Source organism: Eucalyptus grandis, chromosome 8 (genome assembly GCF_016545825.1).
Source record: "Eucalyptus grandis isolate ANBG69807.140 chromosome 8, ASM1654582v1, whole genome shotgun sequence".
In the NCBI taxonomy this organism is placed as follows: Eukaryota; Viridiplantae; Streptophyta; class Magnoliopsida; order Myrtales; family Myrtaceae; genus Eucalyptus; species Eucalyptus grandis.
The window spans coordinates 973,576-980,925 of record NC_052619.1 but is presented as its reverse complement, the minus strand read 5'-3'; the positions used below and the strand labels follow the sequence as shown (position 1 = coordinate 980,925).

Genomic DNA, 7,350 nt, shown 5'->3' with positions numbered 1-7,350 from the left:
CAATTTACTGACCCTTGGACTTCATTAGCTTCACGCCAACTCAATTTTCTTTTTTTCTTTTTTTTTTTCCCCGGTGTCCTTTATAAGGTCTCGGAGTAGGAGGGACCTAACGAGGGTCACTATGAGTTACAAATTATTAGAACTGAAATTTCTGTGACTCTTTTTTAATGACGTGTACTCCGCTTTCCTGGGTTCGTCTTTCACTAGTTTACATCTGAGATTCTAATGGGACGACTTGTTTGTTTTTCAAGAAACGTTTCTCGCTTTTAGGTTAAGAATATTAAATGAGTTTTTTTTTAATTAATTAACTTCCAATTAATTTTACGAACTTCTTGTCCAACCTTTGCAATTACAAAATTGAATTTGGTGATAGTATGATTGGTCGCATCACATCAATTGCGTGTCATGGGCATATAAATATTTTTTCCAATAATATACTCGAGCGTTGATGATACGCTTACAATTTGTGCAAAGCCATTGGTTCTTTATCATGTGTAATTATATTCCCACACACAAGAGTATTTCGAGAAGGGTAATTTGATGATGCGCCCTTCAAAACTCTATAAAGTCATAAAGATAAGGGTTGATATCACGAAAAATATTAAACTACTGCATTCATAAAAAAATTTATACCAAAAAAATTTTTTAAACACAAAAACTCAAATTGATACATTCGTGACAAATTAACCCCATTTAGTTTCTATTAAATTGGATCAATATCATGAAAAATTACAAATCGGTAAACTTGTGACAATAAAATTCCAAATTAGTACACGTAACAACTGCTATATATTATTCAACTCAGCAATTTTAATGGTAAAATTTAACAAAAATTAATTGAAAGTAAAATTTATTACAAGTGTACCGGTTTTGAACTTTTTTTGTGGTAAAAAGAATTAGTTTAAAATAAATTTATCACAAATGTATTAGTTTAAAGGTTTCTCGTGGATAACTCTAAAATTAAAGAATGTATCATCATTCTCAGAAATCGCACCCTCCCAATATGAAATTAGTGAAATTAGTTAATTGGACGACGCTACTTTCAACATCTTCTCATCTTCCTTATATAATCCATTTTACACGACTTCTCCTTTCGACAGATCCGCGAAGGCCGATTGAAGAGCGTTACTATTCCATACTCCGCCGGCAGCAACTCATTCGGACTGGCTCATTGTTGGCTTCGAGGCAACAAGCATTTGTAGTCTATGAGAATGCTGATGAATACACTGCTATCAATATTCCTGAGGAGGGAGAAATGTGCGTCGCACCAGCAAGACCACACAGGTCCCGCGGGCTTCCTGGGAATATTTCGGGTGAAGGCACGAGCATAATGCTCAATCATGTCTCCGGCTGCGAATCTCCAAGCAGCGAGTTTGATGGTCTTGCTTATGAACACAGTGATATCGAGATGGAAGGCAGTTATGTGCGGCCCTTGGATCGGACACAGCAAGTTCACGGCGGGCCGAGATGGACGATCCTGGGAGATTCGTTGTGGGACGTGATCGTTCAAGGAACTTTTGCTCTTGTGGGTCTCAAGACAAGCAACGCTTCTTCTCCAGTTAAAGACGTGCTGGTTCGCGTTGTTGTGACTGTTTACGCGGTTGGCTTTTTATCTGCTTTTGGAGGCAAACTGATTGGCAGCTCAAAAATGGGAGTGGTCGGATCAGCCGCCGCCGTGCTTGGGTTTCTCCTCACCATGGTTTTACTCCTCCTCTAGATGGAGGGCACGGCCGAGTGACTGAGACACTCGTGTTCGGAAGACAAATATCAAAATCTAATGTCGCTTTAAATTTTCTTTAAATAATTGATCTTAATATAATGTTGTGTTTTTTATTGTTTAAATGTGTATACTTGTTGTTCAAAAAAAAAAGTGTATACTTGTTTCTTCATAGTATATATACCTATTTATAGGTTTCTAGATTAGATTTAGATTAGAACTCCGAAAATAGAGAAAGTGTGAAGATGTGTGATCTCAACAAATAATCAAAAGAGATTTCATCAAATTCCTTAATCAAGTTTTCGAGATATTCATAATAAGGAATCAATGGGTAATGTTAACCTTCTAGTGACATTAACATCATCCAGTGTCAAAATCAGAAAGGTTAACCGTACTATCAAAATACATGACCCACTTATCATGCGAGCCATAGCTGATAGGGCGCTAAATTGGCATTTGTGGTGCACCTGGCTAACCTAGAGCCTTCACCTATGTAGCACCGACACGGACATACAACACGACACGACACGACATGTTATTTTAAAAAAAAGAGAATTCCGACACGTTATTTTTAATTCAATATTTGTTAATATCATTTATTATTTTAATTTGACAGAAATTGAATAAGAAATTCAAAAATTGCAAACACAAAAGAGTAAATTTGAAGAAACATATCATATTTTCTTACACTTGTCGAAATAAATGAGATATCTTATAGTCCCAGACAGAGTTCGGAGTTTATGATATAGGCGGCTTGGAACTCTCCGCAAAACAAAGTTCGAGAAAAATGAAAATCTAGAACAAGAACTCAAAAGAAAAGGAAATAACTAAATTCGCCATGAAAATGTAAGAGATAACTCATAAGCTAATGACATAGACCAAAAGAGATAACTCACAAGCGACACTGAGAGATGGAAAAAGCAAAAAAAAAAAAAAAAAAAAAATCACAAAAGTCTGAGAGCGACGTTCCATCGTCACTCATGGGAATGTCAAAACTTATAAGTGAGAAATTTGAGAGTGAGAATTTTCCTTTTTTCCCCTTTATTTTTGTTATTTTCATTATTTTTCATATATTTATATTTTGATCTTTCAAGTATTGAAAATTTTATAAATTGACCCCGCATGTCGAAATCACGTGTCGAATTTCAAATTCACGTCGGAACGTGTCGGGAAGAGTTGACCACGCGTGTCGGATTTCTCGACATTTGTTGATTGCGTGTCGAAGTGTGTCAGACACATATCGGAGTGTCGGACACGACACAAATACTTTCGGAGAGTGTTGCTTGACTTTGGCGGCCAAACGCGGCGAAAGCTCAAGCGTTCATGATAGGTACTAGAAAAATAAAACTTCGGGACTCGTGATAGGTACTAGAAAATTTAAAACTTCGAGATTCATGATAGGTTTTCTGGATGCATCAGCGCTGAAATAAGAAGCGCTGCGATTACGCACGGAATTTTCTGCGTGAGCCCCAAATTGTCAAAGCCAAACTTTGAACTGCGCGTCCTCTCTGCTCTCCTCTCTCCCCGCTCTCTCCCCTCCCCTGCGTGCTCTCTCTCCCACCGAACTCTCGTCTGACTGACGAACTACTGCGCCGCCCCTCCGTCTCTGGCGTCCCGTGCGCTCTCGTCCCCTCCGAGCTTGGCCTCCTCGGCTCGCTCAGAAGGCTCAACCTCGCCGGCAACGACTCCTCCAAGCCCATCCCCTCCAGCCTCTTCAGTGCGACCTCTCCCGAAACTCGCTCTCCAGTCGGATCCCGACCCAGATCAAGAACCTCCGTAACCTTGCCCACTTGAACCTGTCCTCCAACTCGCTCGATGGGTCGCTCCCCGAAGCGCTCGCGGAGCTCGGGGGCCTCTCCGGGACACTGAACCTGCCGTACAGCGGGTTCTCTGGAGAGGTCCCGGCTACGCCCTCTCTTTCCCTCCGAGTCAAACCGAGCCCTCGTCCAACGAACCACCGTGCGGCCTCCGCCTCCGCCTTTAAAGGTTGCCTCCGCCGTCGCGAAGTTCGTCGGTCGGGCGCGGTGGTTCGTTGGTCAGCCGAGGGCTTGGTGGGAGAGAGAGGAGGCTAGAGAGAGAGCCTGCAGGGGAGAGGAGAGATATGGGAGAATTCAAAATCGTTGACCACTTCGGCCACTTGGTCTCGTGTCGCATTATCGCAGCTCTTTTTCTTTACCACGTTGCACACAAGATGCATCCAAGTTGTAACCAACAGACATATACGTCAGGATGGGCTTTGGCGGCGCAAATATATTTCTTTTTGTGGTTCATTTGTATCTCTCTTCTCTCGCCTCGTAAAAGGGCAAGAGTTGACAGGTTTTAGATCACAGGCATACAATACACGTGATCGACGAATTCCCTGCTCTCTCTCTGGCGTCTTGCAGAGCTTCTCTCTACCCATGGTGGTAGTTTTCCCCCAAAATCCCTACCTGATTTCTCATAAACCCTAGACCCTTACAGCTCCCTTTCCGATTTTGACAAATGAAACCCCCCTCTTTGGATCCGACATCCTATAAAACCTAAACCCTTACAGCTCTTTTCCGATTTTTGCCAAATGGAACCCTAAAACTCCTCTACCTCTCCCACAAGATGCAATAAACACCCATAAAACCTAAGATAAAGGATAGTGATGGCTGAAATCGATCACTCTTTCACGCCAAAGGGGTGTGCGTGCAGCACTCTTCATTTGGGGCGCACGGCTGTGGTTTTGGTTTAACTCCTGCTTTTCTGGTTTCATCTTGCTGCTTATCTTCTTGGGTGGGGGCCAATGGAAGAACCCGAGGGTGGAGATAATCGACTAGCTGCTCTATGTAGAAGATTGGGTAATCTGCGAATGGAAGTTGACGCCCTTCCCCCAGAAAGTGTGGTTTCAGAGGAGATCCTAAATGAATGTAACCATACAGTCTTTGGGAAGTTGCATTCAGGAGAGAACATCAACTATCAAGCTTTTCTCAATACAATGAAAAGAGCTTGGAAGGTGGATTCAGTTACCTTTACGCAGTGGGAATCTTGTATTCTATTTTTCACCTTTACGAGTAATTTATTGATCCTTAAACCCTAGGAACCCAACAAATCTGCCCAATGTTATAAATTTGCTAGTTGTGCTTTCTGGGTTCAAGTTCACGATCTCCCTATTGAATGGTGTTCTGAGGAGGTGGTATCCCACATAACTAAAATTCTAGGTTGTGTTCAAGAAGTTAAAGTTGAAAAAAATGGTGTAGCTTTCCAGAAAGTGGGAAGAGCAAGGGTACTCCTAGATCTTGATACCCCATTAAGCCCATTAAGCCCAGGAACATTATACAATTTAGGGGATAGAAAGATGTGGCTAGATTTCAAATATGAAAGATTACCTCACTTCTGCTACTCTTGTAGTAAAATAGGGCACTTTGCGACTTCTTGTGTTGACGTTCCCTTTGATGAAGCTAAATATGAAGAAAAGAGTATAAATCGGTTTGGGCACTGGTTAAAAGCAGAAGCAAAGGAGACTAGTCCTTTCTAGCATATTTTTTATGGTGATGGTGTGGAGGAAAAAGAGGAAGAATTAATAGCCACTAATGCACCAGCTCAAAACACCCAAATAGTTCTTTTCAAAGAAAAACAATTAGCAACAAAGCATGCTGTGAAAGAACCCACCACGGCCAGAGCACAAACTGGACTTACTATACCATATCACCAAGAAGAACACCAGCAGAACATGGGAAATTGTCTAATGAGCGTTGAGGAGGCAGCATAATAGGTGACAGCACAACAGGTGATGCAGATAGAGAAATCTTTGCCCTGGAGCAAAGGAGACTAGTCTTTTCTGGCAGATTTTTTATGGTGATGGTGTGGAGGAAAAAGAGGAAGAATTAATAGCCACTAATGCCCCAGCTCAAAACACCCAAATAGTTCTTTTCAAAGAAAAACAATCAGCAACTAAGCATGATGTGAAAGAACCTACCACAGCCAGAGCACAAACTAGACTTACTATACCAGATCACCAAGAAGAACACCAGAAGAACATGGGAAATTGTCTAATGAGCATTGAGGAGTCAGCACAACAAGTGATGTAGATAGAGAAATCTTTGCCCTGGCCAAAAAAAGAGGGGTCAAAAAAAGTAAACAGGGCTTTAAAGTGCCCACCAGCAAAGAAACTAAAGAGGTATTACCTTATCACTTTGTCCCTATAGAGTTGTCTGATCTTGATGAAACTAAACTACAGGAAACCCCATTAGTATTTCAGAGGGTCCTACGGGATGGGCTTCGGTGGCTAGCCCTAACAAGCCACCGGTTCACAAATGAAGATCTTGTGCTGGAACTGTCAGGGGTTGGGCACACCACTAACAGTCCAAAACTTGAAAGCCATCTCGGCTCTCGAAAGGCCCAATTTGATTATGTTAATGGAGATTGAAAACCAAGAAAATGTGATTTTTCGCATTAGAATACAATTGAAATTCAAATACAGTTTTGTGGAGAACCCAATGTTTGGAGGTGGCAAAAGGCCACCAGGTTCTCTTATTTCACTTTTCTTGCAACCCTAAAAGAAGAAAAGTGAATAACAAAAATAAATATATTTCATGCTTGCGTGTTGCAGTTGCAGCTGCAGGTAGAAGTGGGAGATTAACAGGGAAAAAGCTTCGGCTTCTTGCGAATTTGGCCTCCTCTGATATCAAAGTCTCAATCTTTCTTCCTGCTCTCCTCAGCTCTCTCTTCGCCGAACGGTGGGTTCGTCGCGTTTTCGTTGAATTAAGTGGCACCTTCATTCAATTAGAGTCGGTTCAGTTTCGCTTCTGTGTTTCTGATGCTTCTAGTGGCAGGAGAATGCATGATAGCTGCTGAAGATTTCACATTTGGTCCTAGTTCTGCGGTGTTTAATCAATCATTTGTAATTGGGTCTGCCACTGAAAGTTTCGTTTCATTTGTTTGTGCTGCAGCAAGAATTCGAAGGACTTGAGCTAGCAAGACCATGGGGAATAGGCCCAGGAGTCAGAAAAAGGAGAAGAGGGGCTCTAAGAGGAGGGCTATCGATGAAGACGTGGCCTCGGAAGACATTGATGACGAAATAGATGCCTGTGAGTTATCTCCCTCGACTGAGTGTCTGCTAATTGGTGCTGCGTGTTCTCTGTCTGTGTAAATGCCAGTGTGAAGTTTGCTGCTTGCTCTTGTTGATGTTTTTTATTTGCAGTTCACAAACAAAGGGTTGTTGTGCCGCTGAACATTTGTAGTTATGCTGGGTACTCGGATGGTGACAATGAAGAGCCTGTCTTTGATTTTAAGGTACATAAATTCCCTTTGATGCAGATTTGGTATAGCTCATCCAGTGAGACTTGGTTTGGGACAGAGTTGAATTTTGTTTAGCGCACGGTGGGGAAGGTTTTCAAGGAATTTAGTGATAATTAAATGAATGTTTGTATGAGATTTGCGTTTGAATATTCTTGTAGATCAAAGTGGTGTTGTGACAGTTATCTTTTGGTGGTGATGTGTCCTTTCATAAGGCATTTTTTTTTTTGTGGTTTTTTTTTTATAATATTTTTCATATTAGCTGGTAAACTGTTGTGAAATTAACATGCATGAGAGACTTCCTTTCTGATGTTCTCATGAACTGATCATTACATTTAAAATTCTGGAATTCTACTGGTCGTTTATATATAGGT

The 7,350-nt window shown here is 41.4% G+C and overlaps 1 non-coding gene across 1 annotated transcript; it reads left to right on the top strand.

Moving 5' to 3' along the window:
- Positions 1-6,283: 6,283 nt before the first annotated feature.
- On the top strand, positions 6,284-6,936 carry LOC104416147. Its single transcript, XR_005546012.1, has 3 exons — positions 6,284-6,417; positions 6,631-6,768; positions 6,882-6,936. It is a non-coding gene; the product is annotated as an uncharacterized LOC104416147 (transcript).
- The last annotated feature ends 414 nt before the right edge of the window (positions 6,937-7,350 follow it).